The sequence below is a fragment of the Caretta caretta genome, chromosome 8 (genome assembly GCF_965140235.1).
Source record: "Caretta caretta isolate rCarCar2 chromosome 8, rCarCar1.hap1, whole genome shotgun sequence".
NCBI classification, from domain to species: Eukaryota; Metazoa; Chordata; order Testudines; family Cheloniidae; genus Caretta; species Caretta caretta.
Window position 1 is genome coordinate 88,741,143 of NC_134213.1, and position 18,239 is coordinate 88,759,381.

At 42.5% G+C, this 18,239-nt stretch overlaps 2 long non-coding RNA genes across 2 annotated transcripts in view; one reads left to right on the forward strand and one right to left on the reverse strand.

The window, feature by feature from the left end:
- Positions 1–6,319: 6,319 nt before the first annotated feature.
- LOC142073120 (uncharacterized) overlaps positions 6,320–18,239 on the reverse strand; it is a 46,554-nt gene continuing 34,634 nt past the window's right edge. Inside the window, exons 2-4 of the long non-coding RNA XR_012669801.1 lie at positions 15,134–15,202; positions 9,304–9,432; positions 6,320–6,445 (exon numbers count right to left, since the gene is read on the reverse strand). This is a non-coding gene — a long non-coding RNA (uncharacterized LOC142073120). The remainder of the gene's footprint in view (positions 6,446–9,303; positions 9,433–15,133; positions 15,203–18,239) is intronic.
- LOC142073119 (uncharacterized) overlaps positions 16,930–18,239 on the forward strand; it is a 36,629-nt gene continuing 35,319 nt past the window's right edge. Inside the window, exon 1 of the long non-coding RNA XR_012669800.1 lies at positions 16,930–17,038. This is a non-coding gene — a long non-coding RNA (uncharacterized LOC142073119). The remainder of the gene's footprint in view (positions 17,039–18,239) is intronic.

Here is an 18,239-nt window from a genome sequence, read left to right on the forward strand (position 1 = left end):
ACTCCACAAAGCAAGCCTTTCTTTTCAGTGCCAATGTAAAAATGTTTCCTGTGCAGCAAGAGACAGCGGAGAGAATGCAATTTGAATCCTGTGAACAGTATCCATCCCAGCAGATAGAGTTTCCTTTCTCACTGAGAACAACAAAGCAGGATCAGAGGAATATAGGTTTGACAAATTATTCGTGCTCTATAAGGAAGTACAAAATAAATCAGAGTCAAACTAATGGACAAACCTTGCTGGTGGGAGTCAAAATAATTATAGTTACATGATTCTTGGCAATAAGGGAATTCTCAGCAACCGCTGGTAACACCATTTTTATTAGACAATCTGCCACAATCAAGTGCATTGATCAATCTGTCCGATGCAAGAGAATACCACTAAGTACTGACTTAAAAAATGCTGTGTGGGCTGGGTGATTGAGTACCAAAGCTCTCTCCTCCCCACACACCGTCTCCAGAGATTAAAAACATGCTGTCGTGCCCAGGCATGCAATAGTGTTCTATATCAGAGCTGAATCTTGATGTATAGTTTCAGAATGGAACCAAACCACTTTGAGCTGTGATCTCGTTACAGGTCATAAAATAAGTAGGTGGATGCCTGGGCAGCACAGATGTTAGGTCCAGGTGACCTTTCCCTTTGGATTACTGCTGCATGATTTTAAGGACTATTGTGTTCTTGGAAGATCTCTGTAAAATCAGGGTCCCAGAAGCTTGATCTCAAGCCCATTTATGTCAATGGAAAGATACCCATTGACCTTAATGGGCTTTGGATCAGGCCCTACCATGATCATTAAATATCCGAGGGGATTTTAGCAATGAGACTGCTCATCCATTATTACATTTATCAAATAATTATTTTTTAAATCGGAACTTCTTTTGCGATAACTTTATAACTCCCCTCTTTTTTCCTACATTCAAATAATGACTGCCAAGATGGAAGCTTCCTCTTTGATTGTTATTTCATGTTAGTGCACCTGAGGCTTCCAATTTTTTATGCAAGCAGGTACGTGATTTACCCTTCGTTGTAATCAGACACAATGGTTAGAATATATTTCATATCACACTGAAGTTTTCCTTTAAATTTCAGAATGCATATTCCTACTTAAAAACTCAATGTATGTTTTAAATATTTAAAAAGAAAAGGAGTACTTGTGGCACCTTAGAGACTAACAAATTTATTTGAGCATAAGCTTTCATGAGCTACAGCTCAAGTGAGCTGTAGGTCATGCTCAAATAAATTTGTTAGTCTCTATGGTGCCACAAGTCCTCCTTTTCTTTTTGAGGATACAGACTAACACGGCTGCTACTCTGAAACTTTAAATATTTAACACTACAAAAATTAATTCACTGTACAAATTTCATCGCACACCTTGTTATTCTTTGTGTTATCTTAGTGTAGCCCCTCCCCGAGGTCCCCAGCTCCCTCCGTAGCATCTTCCTGAGGCAGATGAAGATTGTGTGTTCTGAGACAGTGCTGTAGCACAGTGACACTGGCCAGCTTAAAACAAAAGTCCCTTTACTTTATCTTTACCCAGAGAGCAAAAAATCTTCTGTCTCTCTCCTCTCTAGGTTGTAAGTGTAAGGGGACTGTTGCCCCCTTACTAACATTCAGTGGGGGTGTTTTAGTTGCTAGCTCCCAGTACTAAAAAGGGGGAAGGGTTGATGGGGAATCAGGACCCTGAGACTGACAGCCCCCAGGAACAATGGGGAGAGGCCAATGCTCCAGGTCAGCCTGAATGACAGGGCAGGCAGGCTAATCAGGGAGTCAGGAGGCCAGGGAGGTCCTGTCCTCCGTGTGAGCTGGAATTGCCTGGGTCAGGCAGAGTGGGGCCGAGCTAAGGAGAAAGTGGGGGCCCAAGCTGAGCAGAGCTGTGCCAGATCCAGAGAGAGCTGACCCTGTCCTGGGAGCAGAGCTGCAGCCCAAAGCCGAGGCACAGCCCAGAGAGAGCAGACTTGCTCTGGGAGGAGAGCTGCAGCAACCAGAGGCAGAGGGGCCAAAGAAGCAGCCCAGGGAGCTGGAGGCAGAGCAGCAGCAGCAGTGCAGAGACAGAGTGGTGGAGCTGAGGCTGGAGCAGTCCGGAGCTGGATGCAATGAGCAGCTGGGGAAAGCGAGGGGGACCCTGGGCAGCGGATCCAGCACAGGGAGACGCCTCAGCCAAGAGGCTCTGCAGGCCAGGCTTGGATCATAACCCCAACAGAGCGGGGACGACGCTGGGAAGAAGGGCCCTGCCACTTAGAGCCTGAGAACGTGGGGCCATCACCAGAGCAAGTGTCCAACCCACAGCATCCTTGCAGCACAGCCAGGGCCTGAGAAGAAGGCCTGGGACTTACAAGGAACAGACTGTGAACTGCCCTGACATTCCAGAGACACTGTTTGTGATGTTCCGTGCCACAGAGCGGGTTGAGGTGTTTCCTTTAACCTTTCCCATTTTTCCTTATTCTTTTTAAAATTAATTGTTGATTAAATAACTTGCATTTGCTTTAAATTGTATGTAATGGTCAGTGGGTCAGAGATGTGCCCAGTGCAGAGAGAGTACCCTGGAGTAGGGACACCCTAGCCCCTGTCCTAGGTGACCACAGCAGGGTTGGGGGTTGAGCCCCCCAGGAATCCTGGGTCCAGCCTTGTTGGGGTTACGAGGACTCTGCCAGACAGGAAAGTGGAAGGGGAATCCTCAAGGGCAGGGAGGCCACTGGGTAAAGGAAGTGGGAGCAAGGACTCAGATCCTTTCGCTAGCCCACTTCACCGGGATAGTGCAGAAGCCAGGAAAGTTCCCCACAATAGCGGGACTATTCCCCCGCTTACATAAGCTTTTTAGAGAACAGCTAATGGTGGGAGAAAGGAAGTATTACCCCCATTTTGCAGATTGGGAGCTGAGGCACAAGGAGCTTACCCAAGCTCCCACAGGAAGTCTGTGGCTGAACCAGGAACTGAACCCAAATCTACTGAGTCCCAAGCCACGGATTTAACACAGGCTATTGTATTTTTCAGGCCCTGGATATCTCTGAATATGTAAGAGCCTGCAAACAGGGAGATGTGGTATCAGTCTATTTATCCTACTTGCCTTGGTGGTAAGCCAGAAAGAACCCCTAATATCTTGATGACAATTTAGCATGTCATATCTATAGGCAAGTGGAATAGGGGGCTGCCCTCATCATCATGGCAAATCCCAAAGGGATGTGGCCTTATTGCAGATCAGATGCCATCCAGATCAAACCCTAGCTAGGTCCTAAAGGTCGTCTGGCTGGATATTCAGTTTATGGCCCTCACTGGCAGTCGTATCCTGCCACTGATGCTTTTGGTGACCATGTGATTGCTGACCACGTGGCGGCATTCCTTGGTAAACATGCTTCAGAGTTCATTGCCCTTCCATTCTAATTATATGTCCATACCAAGAAAGCTACCAAAACCATACCTGTGCTGATAGATGTGATTGCAGAGTTTGGCTTTGAATATCCTCATTTTTTATCTTGTCCTGCTACTTCATATGAAGCAGCTGATTAAAACGGCAAGAATCAAAAACGTCAATCGAGTGTTCTTGAGCCCCCCTCAGTGCCCACGTTCCACCTCTGTACAATAGAATTGGATAACCCAGGTTCTATAGACTTGCAACTTGATGTCACTACATCCCCGAAGTGCTGAAGAGCCTGAAACATGGCAGCATCTGCCTCTCTGAGTGTCCACAATTTTCAAACGTCTTCCAGCTCTATAACAGAACAGGAAGCTGTGTTTGAGTGGATGGCAGATACGTGGCGTGGCGTGGCGTGGCGTGGCTTCCTGTCTCCAGGGGAGTTTTACAAGGCTGTGTTCTCACCGTAGTTGTTCAATATCAGCACTGATTGGTTGAGGCATAAGACTGAGGCGGTAACTACTGGTGGGACTCAGCTGAGCTCTATTCTGCTTTGAAATCTTGAATACGCCGATGACATTGCCTTGTTGGCTCAGGTGGTAAATTGTTGCAGCTGATGGTTTATCTGGCCAGACAAGAAGCAGCATGCATTGGTCTGGTTATAAATCCGGATAAAACTAAATCCCTGCCCATTACTATCAAGCCCATTACCATTTCCCAGCTCCAGATTACAACCATTTTAGTATTAACCTGTCCAGCCAGAACGTCAAGTGGGGTGGGAAGGGTCAAATGTCAAATATTTGGGCAGCATTCTAGACGGTGCTGGGTGGAGATAAGGGGTGATACTCACAGACAATCAGTATTAAAGATCTTTACACTTCTATGGAGGAAACAAATGTAGTACAGAAGCAGGATTCTGCCCTGAATTTCAGAAGAGAGATGGCAGAAACAAAACAATTGGAATTGGATTTTCTTTTAATAATGTTTCCTTCTTAGAGGTTTTCAGGTCTTACATTTGAGTTAATTTTACAGGGAGTGTATGTACAGCATGACAGTTGTTTCAATAAAAATATCCAATATTAAATGTACACATATAAAACATGGAGCCAGATTATCAGCTGGAATAAACTGAAATAATTTCCACTGACTTCAAGAGAAGGAGAAAATGCCTTTGGCAAGACACTAGGATCCAGTACATTAAGCAGTTGACTTGGACGGACTCAGGAGACATAGATCCTATCCTGGCTCTCACTGACCTGCTATGTGACCTTGAGCAAGTTATTTAACCTCTGTGCCTGTTTCTGCTCCTACCCTTTGTCTGTTTAGACTGTAACCTCCACAGGGCAAGAACTATCTCTCACTGTGTGTCTGTACAGCACCTAGCACAATGAAGCTCCAGTTCTGTCCCCCAGGCACTACTATAATCCAAATGAATAAGTACACTTATTTACACTAGGTTTGACCCTATAAAGAGATATTGTTGGATCCCTGAAACAGATGGAGTAGGCAATTAAACATGACAACACAGAAGGGAACTCCTGGAGGGGTAAGGGACAAACAATGTAGCTTGCTCATCACCACGTTGGTGGGTGGACTCCCTGATCCTGTCTGAGTTCATGCCGGATATTCCAGTTTTTCCTTAGAAGCTCCCTATTGCAAATCCTGTCCTCCTTTTTTTGTCATTTCAGTGGCCTGATTGTCTACAGCCTAGCATCTTGTATCAACATTTACATCCACCTAGATGGAATGTGAACTGGTTGTAAATCACTACCTTGCTGATTTGATCATGTTTCATGCCCACTTTGCACAGGTGCAAATTATGACAGAAGCAGCAGAGGATCAGGCCATAGATCTTTCTGTAAGTCCCCTGGATTTCCTTATATAAGGCACTGGTTCTCTAAAGCAATGCCAAAAGCAGCAAACCCTCATGAGAGATTGAAAACGAATTGTCCTTGACCCTACCTGAGGAAGGAAAATGCTCTCTAACTTTTCCCTGCTTTTTCCTCTCTCACTGCTCTTGTCATAGAAGTTAGACAAGAACCTTGTGAACCTGGCCTATCCAGGTTTTTATACTGCACTCGTCACGTGCAACTTGAGCAGTTTAGAACCTTGGGACTCTGTTCTAAAGTTACTACACTGTAGTAGTCTATAGTTGAGTGGGGGAGACAGCAGGCAAGAGTAACAATGACTTGGTTCCATGTCAGACCTCTGACAGACTGGTTTTGGCAGGCTTAACAGATTTACACACTCACAGCAGTAGTGATACTGTAGTTCATCTTGTCCCTCCAGCTCACAATATGGTCAGTCAGGTGACCCCAAAAAAAAAAAAAAAAAAAAAAGGTCACCCAAGTAGGAATCTGGATCTCAGGGTGAGAATCACAGCAGAGATCATGCATGTAATGTCCCTTGCATTGAAAAGTTTATATAGATCATGCCATCTTTCTTGTCCTTCCTCTAGACAGCTGGTTATTACCATCTATTGACCTTGATAATCCACCTCTGTTTCTCTCCACGTCTTACTTTCCAGGATGTGGAACTAATGATTATGGCATTAAAGGTCTCAGGAGAAGGAATAGCTGTTCTCGCTGGACCTCATGTTTTGGGAGTGGCTGCAGCTACAGTAGTAATCACTTTTTAACTAAATAGCTCCTTCTATTGTCTCTATTGAAGTACTCCATTTTCCTCTGGATCCTTTTGGACAATCCACTTCCTTATTCTTATTCACTTCCTTTTTCCTGTTGTTTCCAAGAGGTGCAAGAAGGATCTTTTCATGTTTCTGTTGCTTCAAAGATGTTTCATTATCTACCATTAAGATAGCTGCCCTTCCCCTATATTTCTGAAAGAGCTTTTGGCAGAGAGTGTAGAAAAGTTGTTAATAAATCATACCTGCCAGATGATGAGTACACTGGCTCTGATCCAGCAAAACATTTAGGTATGTCTCATTTAAGTGAATGTACTACTCACATGGTTAGAGAAGAAGAAGGCTGGTCCAATTATTGGGGCACTAGCCCAGAACTTGGGAGACCCAGCTTTGCTCTGTCACAGACTTCCTGTGTGACCTTGGGCAAGTTATTTAGTCTCTGTGCTTCAGATCGTCATCTGTAAAATGGAGATAACAGTACTTATATTTCCCTCCCTCACAGGGTATTGTGAGGATAAATACATTGAAGACTGAGAAGTGATCTGAAATACACTGATGACCTGTAAGAGCTATGTATTATTATTATTGCTATTGTTATTAAAATTAGGCGCTGCTTAAGTGCTTCCGTGGATGGAGGCCAGAGTTCTCAATGCCACGACCACGTAAGATTGAGTCCAGTGTCTGCTAAATTCTGTGCTGTTGGCAGAGAGTGTAAGTATATATGGAGAGATCAGTACAGTATGTGGCAGATTGTATTTTCTGAAGGTAAATCTGAAGTACTTTCAATAGCAGATAATTATCATCATTATTACACTTACAGGGATATATTTTCAAAATATTATGTGGAAGATTTGTGCACAAACCCCCTGAGCAAATTACAGAGCTCAAGTAACAATATGTCTCTTGAGTTTAAGATGTACAAAGAGTGATTTCAAGCAGATAAAACCTGGATAGAACCTGCTCCTTCTGGCTCAGCAAAGGGTAGGCTACTTCTTGACTCATCCAGGAAAACTGCTAGCTTTGAACACAAGGATTCCAGTTTGCCTCCCAGCTGAAGTCATGTGGATGCAAACATAATCAGCCAAATTAATCCCTGCTGTAAATGGGTCCAATTCCAGGTCTCATAACTCCACCCACAGACAACAGCTTAAATCTGGATTAGTTTCCTTCCACTCACAATTGGGTCATTTTTAGAAAAATACTATATTTCTTCAATGGATTTATTGAACCAGTTTATAGCGAGAAGTAGTCTGAGCACACAACTGGAATCTGGAAAACTCCTGCTTTCTGTTCCTGACACTGATTCAGTCTGTGGACTTGAGCAAATGACTCAACCTCTCTGCCTATATTTTGCCAAGGAGGTTGTGAGGATTGACTAACCTGTGCTAAGCACTTTGAATATAAAACATGCTATATAAATACACAATTTATCAAGCAAACACACTTACTAAACAAAATATCTCCTCCCACCTTTATTTAAAAACATACAGTATGCATTTTGGTACCTTTGCTTCATTTAATTATTTATTCTGGCAGTTTCACTTTTTCAAATTTATAGCATTAAGACCTGAGCCTAAAATTCTCTCTCAGGCGAGTAGTTTCACTGACTTCAATTAAACTATTTTATGTGAGAGAGGAGGACTCAGGTGCGTAAGCATTCACAAGAGCAAACCCTTACAGTCTGGATGTGTGTTTTTTTCAGGATTCCAAACGACTACTATTAAAGCATTCTTTGCTAAAGCAAAAGAAAATATAAGCTGACTTTTGTTTCCTTTTCAGATCATTTTTGTATTATTGGGTAATATGAATTGAGATGAATCAGAATAAAAGATGAAAGAGCTGTGCCTTACTGCACTGTATTTCAGCATGAGAGAGAGCAACTAGCTTGAGGAAACAGGTGAAGATGTAATACTATTTATTATACACCCTCAGTGCTATTTTAAAAAGAAAATGAGTACTAGTGGCACCTTAGAGACTAACCAATTTATTTGAGCATAAGCTTTCGTGAGCTACAGCTCACTTCATCAGATGCATCACGAAAGCTTATGCTCAAATAAATTGGTTAGTCTCTAAGGTGCCACTAGTACTCCTTTTCTTTTTGCGAATACAGACTAACACGGCTGCTACTCTGAAACCAGTGCTATTTCAGTGATTAAATCACTAGGGAGAAATATTAAAAATTATTCTAGATAAGCTGAATTTTTAATCACACCCTCCCCCCCTTCCCTAACTCTGCTGTGAGAATTTCAAAATAAAATTATGCATTTTAAAAACAGTTGGGGAAAGAAATACCACAGTGAAATAAATAAAATAGCAATGACATAGGAAACCAAAAATATTCACGTGTGATCTAAAGTTGCTGTATTTGCTACTTGAATAAGGTGGTGTCCTAACAAGATTGCCAGCCTTATTTTTCAGAAATAAAAATGGGGAGATTGTACTTAAAAATCAATGGCTCAGTATGAGCCTTATGTAGGGCCCTAATTCTACAGATTTAAATTCTATTTGAGTCCCATTCCATTGCAGCTGAGTAAGAGGTGCTGAATTGGTCTCCAAACTTTCAGCAAGCAAAATTCATCCCTAACCACACAACGATGGAGTGAAATTACAATAATTCAGCATCGTCTTTCATTTGCAAGTTACACTGGGGTATGCTAATGTGGTGGACTTCTTCGAGCAGAATACAATAATTAACTTCAAAAAGAAAAGGCGTACTTGTGGCACCTTAGAGACTAACAAATTTATTTGAGCATAAGCTTTCGTGAGCAGTCTGTGGAATTTGCTTCAGTCAATATCTTTTCATGTGTTACTGGGGCAGAAGACAGAAATATTGAAATGTAAGACAGGGTTCTCTAAAGTCCATTGGTACTGCGTTACCTATTTTGCAACAGTACCCAGAAGCTCTAAACAGGGGCATGCTTTGCTAAGTGCTGTGCAAAGTAATAAAACATTCCCTGTCCCAGAGAGCTCACAATTTAGGATTATGACAAGATGCAGCCAGCAGATGAACAGGGAAACAAGGGTGGGATAGAGAACAAACTAACTGTAAAAGAGGGTATACCTGAATAAGTACATAGCCACAGATGGCCACGGGCCTCACCCATGCCAGATAATTTTATTTTGCAGGCATCTTGGCAGAGAAAAGTTCTAAGGAGGAGTTTACAAGTTTTAATACGGAGTTCTTCCTATACTTAAGGGATATCAGGTTCTTTATGAACAAGAACCACTTTTGCCAGTGCTTGCCATCCCAGCAGTGAACTGCATTAAGGACACAGTCCTACTTTTCCTTGCACAGTCAAAACACACATTGGCTTACATTAGAGCAGGGAAGAGCAGCATCAGGATCTAAACTCTACATCAGTCTGGCAGTTCACGTTGCCCAGTCCATATATATCACCTAAATGACATGCTGCAGCACTGCAGTTTGCTCCAGAACTTGTTGATCCTAAGAAAAAAATAAAATAAAATAATTAAAAAAATAAAAAAGGATTGTGCTAATGAGCACAGGCACATGCATCAAGTCAGAGTCCATGCTGCAATTCCTATGAAAGGAGATTTAAGTGAGCAGAATTTGTGGGAAGTGCAGACGTTTGTCACGAGCCTCGAGCTACTAAATTTAAGGAGCAATTCAGACAAAAATATCTGTTCATGACTACTGAACCATTGCACTTCTCTGTGACTCCACAATTCCACACCAGCAGAGCCCTGATTAAGATTCAGCTACCAGAAAACATGTAGGTCCTTGAAGGCAGTCTCCTGCTTAGAAGCCAAAACATTGTCTTCTTACAGCCTCTGATCATACACGGAGGATTCTATTGCAATGGAGCAACTGGACACGGAAGACGAGAGTACAAGGTGGAGAGCTATTAAAAGGTTAGCAGAGAAATCCCTTTACCAAGAACAATATCCCTTGCTTCAAACCTTACATGCAGTCCCCAGAGGAAAGTCAAAGAAAGAGAAATCAACCTCAACATTGGCTCCCACCTCCTTCCTCCAACACAATATATAACACTAGAAGACGCATGGGCACCCTTATTGCCAGGGTATATTTTTCATGTTATTATGGGTTTGCTCTGTGTCCAGGAGAAGCCGGATGTACTTGCTGACAGACATACTCTTCATGTAAGAGGTGCTGATTTATCACATGCTAGCAGGAACACAGAACTGAGACTTCTCGTTGATATGAATGGCAAAACCACCACTTCCTCCTGGCCCGAGGTGACTTAGCTGGCAAATTGTTTTTAATGGTTAACATACTCTAACAAACAAAAAAGAAGGGTGGGAAACTGTGGGGTTGGAGAAGGGGAACCGACATGGAAGGGTAAGAGTGACTGAAGCTAAAAGGAGGTAGAACTAAGGTCTATAAAGCCATTTGCCAGAAATCAGGGTAAGGCAGAACAGAGCTAATCCACTTATATATTTGGTACATCAGACTCCTGTCTTATTTCTGTTCTTTCCCTCACTGATTTGAAATGAGACTCTGACCCACAATTCCTATGTGATAGAGACAGTGTGACATCCATTTAACAAAGGCATCAGGAGTCTTTGATATCACTTACTAAAGGAAGGCCTTTTTGTGTACCATGGCTGATTGGCAGGCATGACACTACCATTACGATGGAGTGAAGACGGAAGGCCAACTGTGAGCATTTTGCCCTAGGTCACACAGAAAAAGGCACTTATCAAACTCAGTTATCTTTTTTCTTTTTAAAGAACAAATTGTGTTGCCAGCCAGAGCCACCTGGTTACAAAAATGGGTAGAGGATCTACCCCAGCCTTTTTGTCTATTATTTCCTTCTGGAAAGGGTGAATCATTAATGAAATGTTGAGGAAGGAGAGCATTTGCCAAATCTCTCCATTCAGACCACTTAAAACATATCAACCACGGCCATGCCAAGCCACTTGATGAATAGGTCAGACAGCCATGAACCTAATACATACCACCCTTCTTCTGGGACTTTAACAAGGCCTGTTATTTGTATGATTCAGCAGGCAGGTTGGCACGACTGTAATATGAATGGTACCACCAACTTCACAATGGTACAGTCAGGGTTAATTCATATATGTAGAGCACTTTGAGATCCTGGGAGGAAAAGCACTGAAGTAGTACAAAGTTTTATTACTATAAAATCTTCCCTGAATGAAGGTTAAGAGACTGGTGACATTCCTTTCTGACTGGCTCCCTTCTGTAAATATCACTGGCTTTGCAAAAGGTGCAAAGATGCTTATTCAGGGCAATGTGCAGAGTGGGAGTGAGAGTCCTCTCTGAGTCACAGTGCTGGGACGGATATAAAAAAAAACCCTATTAATATAGCAGCATGTGAAAGTAATATCCTGAGAACAACAGAAACCCTGAAGGTCACCTATTTCTTTGTTGATAAGTATACAAAAGCTTAAAATGTCACCACTTGAACTAGCTTTCTCTACCACAAAGAGAAATATTCCCATAGATACTATATGCAGTACGATCTCAGTTATCCAAATTCTTTTTATCCAAAAATCCTAGTTATCCAAATCCACAGCGTGTCCCAAAGTAGCTCTACAAATCACAAGCATTACATTCACAAGGACAGACTACACCAGTGATATCCTTCCCTTTAAAGAAAATCCCCTCTGAAAACAGCATCCACCTGCCAGGGAATCCCAGGGCTGGAGGAAGTTAATTTACAACAGCCTAATTCATGCTATACCAGTGCACCAATGAATCCATTCCTAGTATGATTCCATGGCTGCAATACTGTGTCCAGTTCAAAATGCAACCCATGTAACTAGTTGCTATCCACAGCAACATCTCTACCCAATGCTCCTCTCCCATCATGGAGCCCTGCAGCCTGAGACACAGCTCCTCCCAGTGACCAGACAGTTGGGGGTCTCACCGACACCACAATCATCCCTGAGGGGTTGCATCCAGCCACAGCCCAAGGCAGGCAGCCTGGGCACCGTGACAGGCAGGATATGCGGGACAAAGGCTGACCTGCAGAGCGCTGCCATTCATTGGCTCATAGCCCGCAGCTAGAGCCCAGCTCAAAATTGCACTTCAGTTCATCCAAATGCCCAGTTATCTGAAAGCTTCAGATATCTGCCAGGCCATTCAGATAAATGGGATTGCACTGTATACCATGTATATCATTTATAACCTTCAGATTTCTGTATAATTAAAATCTCCCTTACTGCATTCTGTAGTAATTCACTCCCAAACGATTACAAATAATAACATCCTGAAGATAGCTAGAATGGAGTAAGGAAGAGAACTGTGTGGAGGACAGAAGTTCTGTTTCAAGAAGGATTTAGAGATTTCAAAAGCTGGCTTTGTTTCGAACTGGAACAAAACCCAAAACTTTCAAAGTACTCGACAGAAGAAAGTTCAAAAATTAACTTTGGATCAATCCAACATTTCATTTTGACAAAACAGAAATATTCCATTTTGATATTGACTTATTTTATATTATAATACACAATGCAAAACTACAAAATGAAAAATCAAAATGTTCCATTCTGAAAATGTCAAAATTGGAATATTTCAATGTTGCTGAGACACCCCCCCCAGTTTTACTCCAAAATGAAATTTCTGGAAATTAACTCTATTTCACTGTTTTGATTTTGAATGATTTGCATTTTCTGACAGAAAATTATTGGCTCAACGTTTTTCCAACCAGCTCTAGTAAGGGTAAATATTGTGAGGTACTTACACCTTATCACAGCACCTTATCACTTGCTAAAGGTCTGGGTAGCCAAGCTGGCGTCTCAGAACGCCCCCTTCATGGCTGGATGTGGCTTATGGCAGCTTTGCCTTCGTTTCCCTCATGTCCTCCAGCTTATTCCAGCTGTAGGAATGGCCTGACCCTCCAGCCAAGATAATTAGAGTCTGACTCCTTCCAGGGCTACACAGTCCTTTAACACATACAACAAAAATATAAAAACAACAAGATCTTCAGCCCCATCAGTCTCATGGCTGTCCCTCTCCCTCACAGGCAGGCCTCAGCTATAATGCAAAGTCCTCACATCTGTTCTCAGGCTTGTGTCTCACTCCACCCACAGTCTAGGGCTGACACAGTTCTCTGTCTTGCCAGGATTTTCAAGCAGGTCGTTATCCCTCTGAGGCTCCTGATCATCCTTCAGGCTCACCTCAGGAACAGACAGTGTGCTTCTCTTCCCTTCCAGCCTTTTATCAGGCCCTTCCCCAGACAGAGGGAACTCACTATATCCTCTTCTCTCCTTTTTAAGTCCATCCACCACCTCACCTTACCACACCCTCCCCAGGTGCAATCAGCGAGGTTATTAGCAATCTCAGCCTCCCTTAACCTTTTGGTGCCTGTGTAGTGTTCACACCTGTCACAGGCTGAAATACAACACCCACAACATTTGCTAGGCAAATTCTAAACAGCAGCAAAGGTAAAAATAATAGATTCCCCCTGTGGGGGGAGTGGGGAAGGTCAGTGTAGAAACTTAAGTATGAGTGTTGCAAGAGCTCTTGGTAAGCTCGAAAGCTTGTCTCTCTCACCAACAAAAGTTGGTCCAATAAAAATTATTACCTCATGCACCTTGTCTCACAGGGAAAAGGCAGAGACGGTATGGATGCTAACTGCATTGTGGACCTTATATTATGGTACAGCTCAAACTCCTCAATCAGGATTGGGGCCCTATGGTGCTAAGTGCTGGCTAAATATATAGGTAGATATGGTTCCTGCTTCATGTCTTGTCTACACTAGAGACCGGATCAAATTCTTTGTAACTGGTTTAAGCACAAATGGTTCAGTGCATTCACACAAGCCATTGGTTTAAGTTTTGCCCTACATCCACAACAGCAATCACCTAAACAACTTCAGTTGCTTGAAATGCCTTCTGGGTACCTATCCCACAGTTCCCAAATCAGCTTCTAGAAGCAGTGCATGCATAAAAGGGTTTTATTTTATGTTAATTTCCAATTTATTTGCTGGATCAAGAGCTGGATGAAAAATGGGGAAAAAAGGTTGCAAACAGTTTGTCTTTTTCGTCAAAATTTTTTTGAAATTAGATGTTTTTTAAACTATCTCTAGTTGGATCATTTGCTTTTTCCTCCCTATCCATGTCTACACAAACTATCCCCACAGCACGTCTCCAAAATGTCCTCAGAAGCTGCTTGCTGTAGGGAAGACCCCCTCTCCCTGGGCTGCTGAGTGCCTGCCCCATGCAGGGGCTGTGAGGATACTGGGGCCCTGAGGTTTCTCCCACTTTTTCTGCTGATGTTCAGATGGAAAGCATTGGAGCCTGAGGGCACAAGGGCAATGTCTACTGATGGATTATGAAGTGTGTGCTCTGATGTCACTGTTGCCTAAGGCTGAGAATGTGTTCTCAGGGCTCATCTATTACCCCCTTTTCCCACTAAACCAACAGTCAATCTCCCAGCCCCACAAAACAGTTTACAGAGTCTGGACTTGCTGACATCTAATTGCTCTCAACGCTGTGAATCTGCTGCACCTCAGTGCTGCTTGGGCCATAAGACACAAAATATTAGACCTAAATAGGAAAAAGGATGGTTTGGGATCTTGGCTAACTACCTCCCCCTGCTCTGGGGTGTTGTTGAAGCTTTTGTAAAGATCCCCTCCACTTGGGATAAGCTTTGGATGGTGGCCAAGGAGGGGACGGAGGAAGAGGCTACTATGGGGACCATGTTCTGTATGCAATTTACATTATTGTATGTAGTACTGTTGTAACCATGTGGGTCCCAGAATATTAGAGAGAGGTAATATCTTTTATTGGACCGAATTCTGTTGGTGAGAGAGACAAGCTTTCAAACTTACATAGAGCTCTCCTTCAGGTCACCAACAGAAGTTGGGCGAATGAAAAATATTACCTCCCCCATCTTCTCTGTGTGCTATGATTGGCCTTACAAATACTAGCCCAGTGGAAAGGCTGGTCTTGTGACTAAGGCATTGGATATCCTAGTTGTGGTTCCTGACTCAGTCACAGACTCAGTGGGAGTTTGGGCAAGTCACTTTATATTTATTATTATTTATATTGCAGTTGTGCCTAGTGACCCTAATCATGCATCAGGCCCCAAGGCTTGAATCTGTACAAACACATAACAAAAAGACAGCCCCAAACAACTTACAATCTCTGTGCCTCAACTCCTTGTCAGTAAAATGGGGACAATAATACCTCCTTACCTATTGAGGATGTTGTGAAGGTAGATTTATTGATGTATGTGAGGTGATCAGATACTATGGTGAATCATTCTGTAAAAAAGCAAATAAAATAAAATGAGTGTCATGTGTCTTAATTCTCTGATGGCACTTTACCTGTCAGCAACATAGTGCTGGATTCTGTTTGGTGCTGAGTGCGCCTGCTACAAGTTTCTGAGTACGTTCCACACACACACTGACCGTGTATTATCCACCTACACACAATAGATTTTTTAGTTTAATTCCTGTTGATTGGTAATATCTTTTATGATGTAAAGTCCCTGTTGCTTTGGCAATAAGGCCAAAAATACTTTTCTAAATAGAAGGATTTTTTTTAATTGTTGTACTTCTCTTCTCTCTCTAAGCACTGCCATACCATAAGGATTCTGCAAGGTTCAAAAGCTTGTAGTCCACACTAGGCCTTTTTAAAAGATTCTAACCTTAGAATGTATTTCTATTCATTTCAAATGAAAGAAAATGAAAACTGGGGATCACTAACAAACAAAATAAAAAGAAACACGCTACTGCTATAGAGTCATGGCTACTCCAGACACCACAGAGTAGGTACTTGCCAAGCAATAGGAAAATCTCCTGAAGATTTCAGAGCTGCAATATGAATGTTCATGGTGAAAGACTCCATGGGCCAACTTCTCTGCTGACATAAATTGGCATACTCAGTTGAAGTTAATAGAGCTGATCCAGTTCCAACTAGCAAAAGATTTGGCCTCCTATCTTTTAAAGGGTCTGGGAAGCAGAGCCCAATTATTCTGATCCTCAGAGCTATGTGGCATGAAGATGTGTTTTCCTCACTCAATATAAGCATGCCCTTGTTATTACTATTATATTGTAGTAGTCCCCAAAAACACAATCAGGATCAGGCCCTTATTGTGCTAGATAGCATACGAACAAAGTAAGAATTTACATTCCAATTTGAATCACGATGCAACAAAGTTGTGTAACAAATATTGGCAGGGAAGGGATGGAGGGAGGCTGAGGGTACCAGTAAGAAGATTATACATTTACATGGGTTAGCGATATGTACAGCTTGATGGGTCCAAACCCTAATAAACTGGATTTTATTTATAAAATTAAATTGTTCCCCAACTCTGCTCAGCCTAGCATTAATTTTTGGGTAATTTTGTAGGAATCATTTCAGAAGTGGGTATTTTGATAGGATTTGAGCTATAATTGTACATATAAATTACAACTGTTTAGGATTAAAGTAGCATCCACAGTCTGCAAATTATTGTGCTAGGAGCTTTGCCAATACATAGTAAGACAGTTCTTGCCCCAAAGAGCTTGCAATCTAAATAGACAAAAGGTGGGAGGGAAACAGAGACCCCGAGAGGTGAAGTGACTTGCCCGAGGTCACACAGCAGACTAGAGCCAAGAACAGAAGTCAGGTCTCCCCAGTTCCAGTCCAGCATCCTATCCACTTAACCACGCTATATTTCAATACTGTGTCTACAGTAATATAAACATTTTCAATGGCTTATACTAAGACCTTTTAGACCCTATTCAAATATTAATTTTGCATTTGGGCTAAGTTCTTCCACAATATTTTTATGCACGACTCCATCTGTGTCTTGCAAAAGCAATTCTAAAAGAAGAATGACATATTTATATGGGGGCATAATAACAGCTTGTTAACATAAGAACAGTCCAATCAAAGACATGCCTAAATGAGAACATGCAGATTCCTCTATTCTTCTTGTTTTCAAAATTACAGAAGAGAGTTTAGGCATGATTTTCAGAGTTGCTGGGCACCCACTGCTCGCATTCATGGGAACAGGAGTTGTGTATGCTCTGCACTTCTGACAATCAGATCCTTAATGAACCCTAAAGCATTCCCAAGTCTTCCAGATTCCTCCCTAAGCTCAGACAATTAAGGTGAGTGAAAAACAAAACCTATCTGAATATTGTAATTTTTTTAAATTAATTCAGTTAGACCAGGGTCTCAAACTCAAATGAGCACGAGGGCCACATGAGGATTAGTACATTGGTCCGAGGGCCGCATCACTGGCACCCCACCCCCTGCTGCCCCGGCCCTGCCCCCACTCCACCCCTTCCATGAGGCCCTGCTCCTGCCCCACCTCTTCCCACCCCTTCCCTGCCCCCATTCCCAGGAGGGGTTCGGGGTGCAGCAGGTGGCTCAGGGCAGGGGGTTGGGATGCAGGAGGGATGCGGCAGGGGGCTAAGGCGGCAGGGGTTCGGCAGCAGGAGGGGTTCGGGGGGTGGGCTCTGGCACCTCTTTGGTTTCTGATGGGTGTTTCAGGTCCCAAACACTCCTCCACATGAGCAAACAGACAGTACCATGAACAATATTACCATTGTGGGAACTCATATTTAATATGTGATAGCGTTTGCTCTGTTGTAGCTTTAAATTAAAAGGTTGGCATGGCAACAGATGTTCCCACTTGCTGTGTCTGCCTTGTGCTGCCATATTGTTCAGGATCCCTGGTGGTTTCAGGATTAACCGCCTACAGTATTTCATTTTGAATAAATAAGTCATTTTTGGCTGGAGCATCAAACAAGAAGCTGAAGCTTGGTACGAACTGTGTATTTTTTGTTGCTTAGCTGCTCTGTAATTTTAAAGCATCCCTTTATGCATGAAAACTATTTTTGGTATTCCAAGCTTCTGCCTGATGTGATGTCAAACAGCAGTGAAAGAATACTGTGCTCAGAACTTGAGCTGGGTGAATAATTTATTCAACAGGTATTACTTTTTTTCCCTCTTTGCACATTGTCCAAACATACAGAACAACTCTCAAATATACACATTATGCAGACATATTTGTCTAATACTTTAAGCGTGAAACTCAACCCTGTGTTGAAGCCCTAGAGCAGAAGACCTATACACCACTGAATTCCCACCTACAATCTGGGCTGGCCCTCTACACCAGGATGAATTTCACTCTGTATTAATGAATTTTGTGCTGCAGATTGTTTACAAGCAGTTTGTTGTGCTTGATATTTGAAATTCAAAATTACAGCAGTTTTAGTTGGGCACATGACAAAGGGGGAATTTTCTAGAATATTTTTTGAATGATATGCATAACAATGATTTATTTGATTTGGAATTGTTACCCAG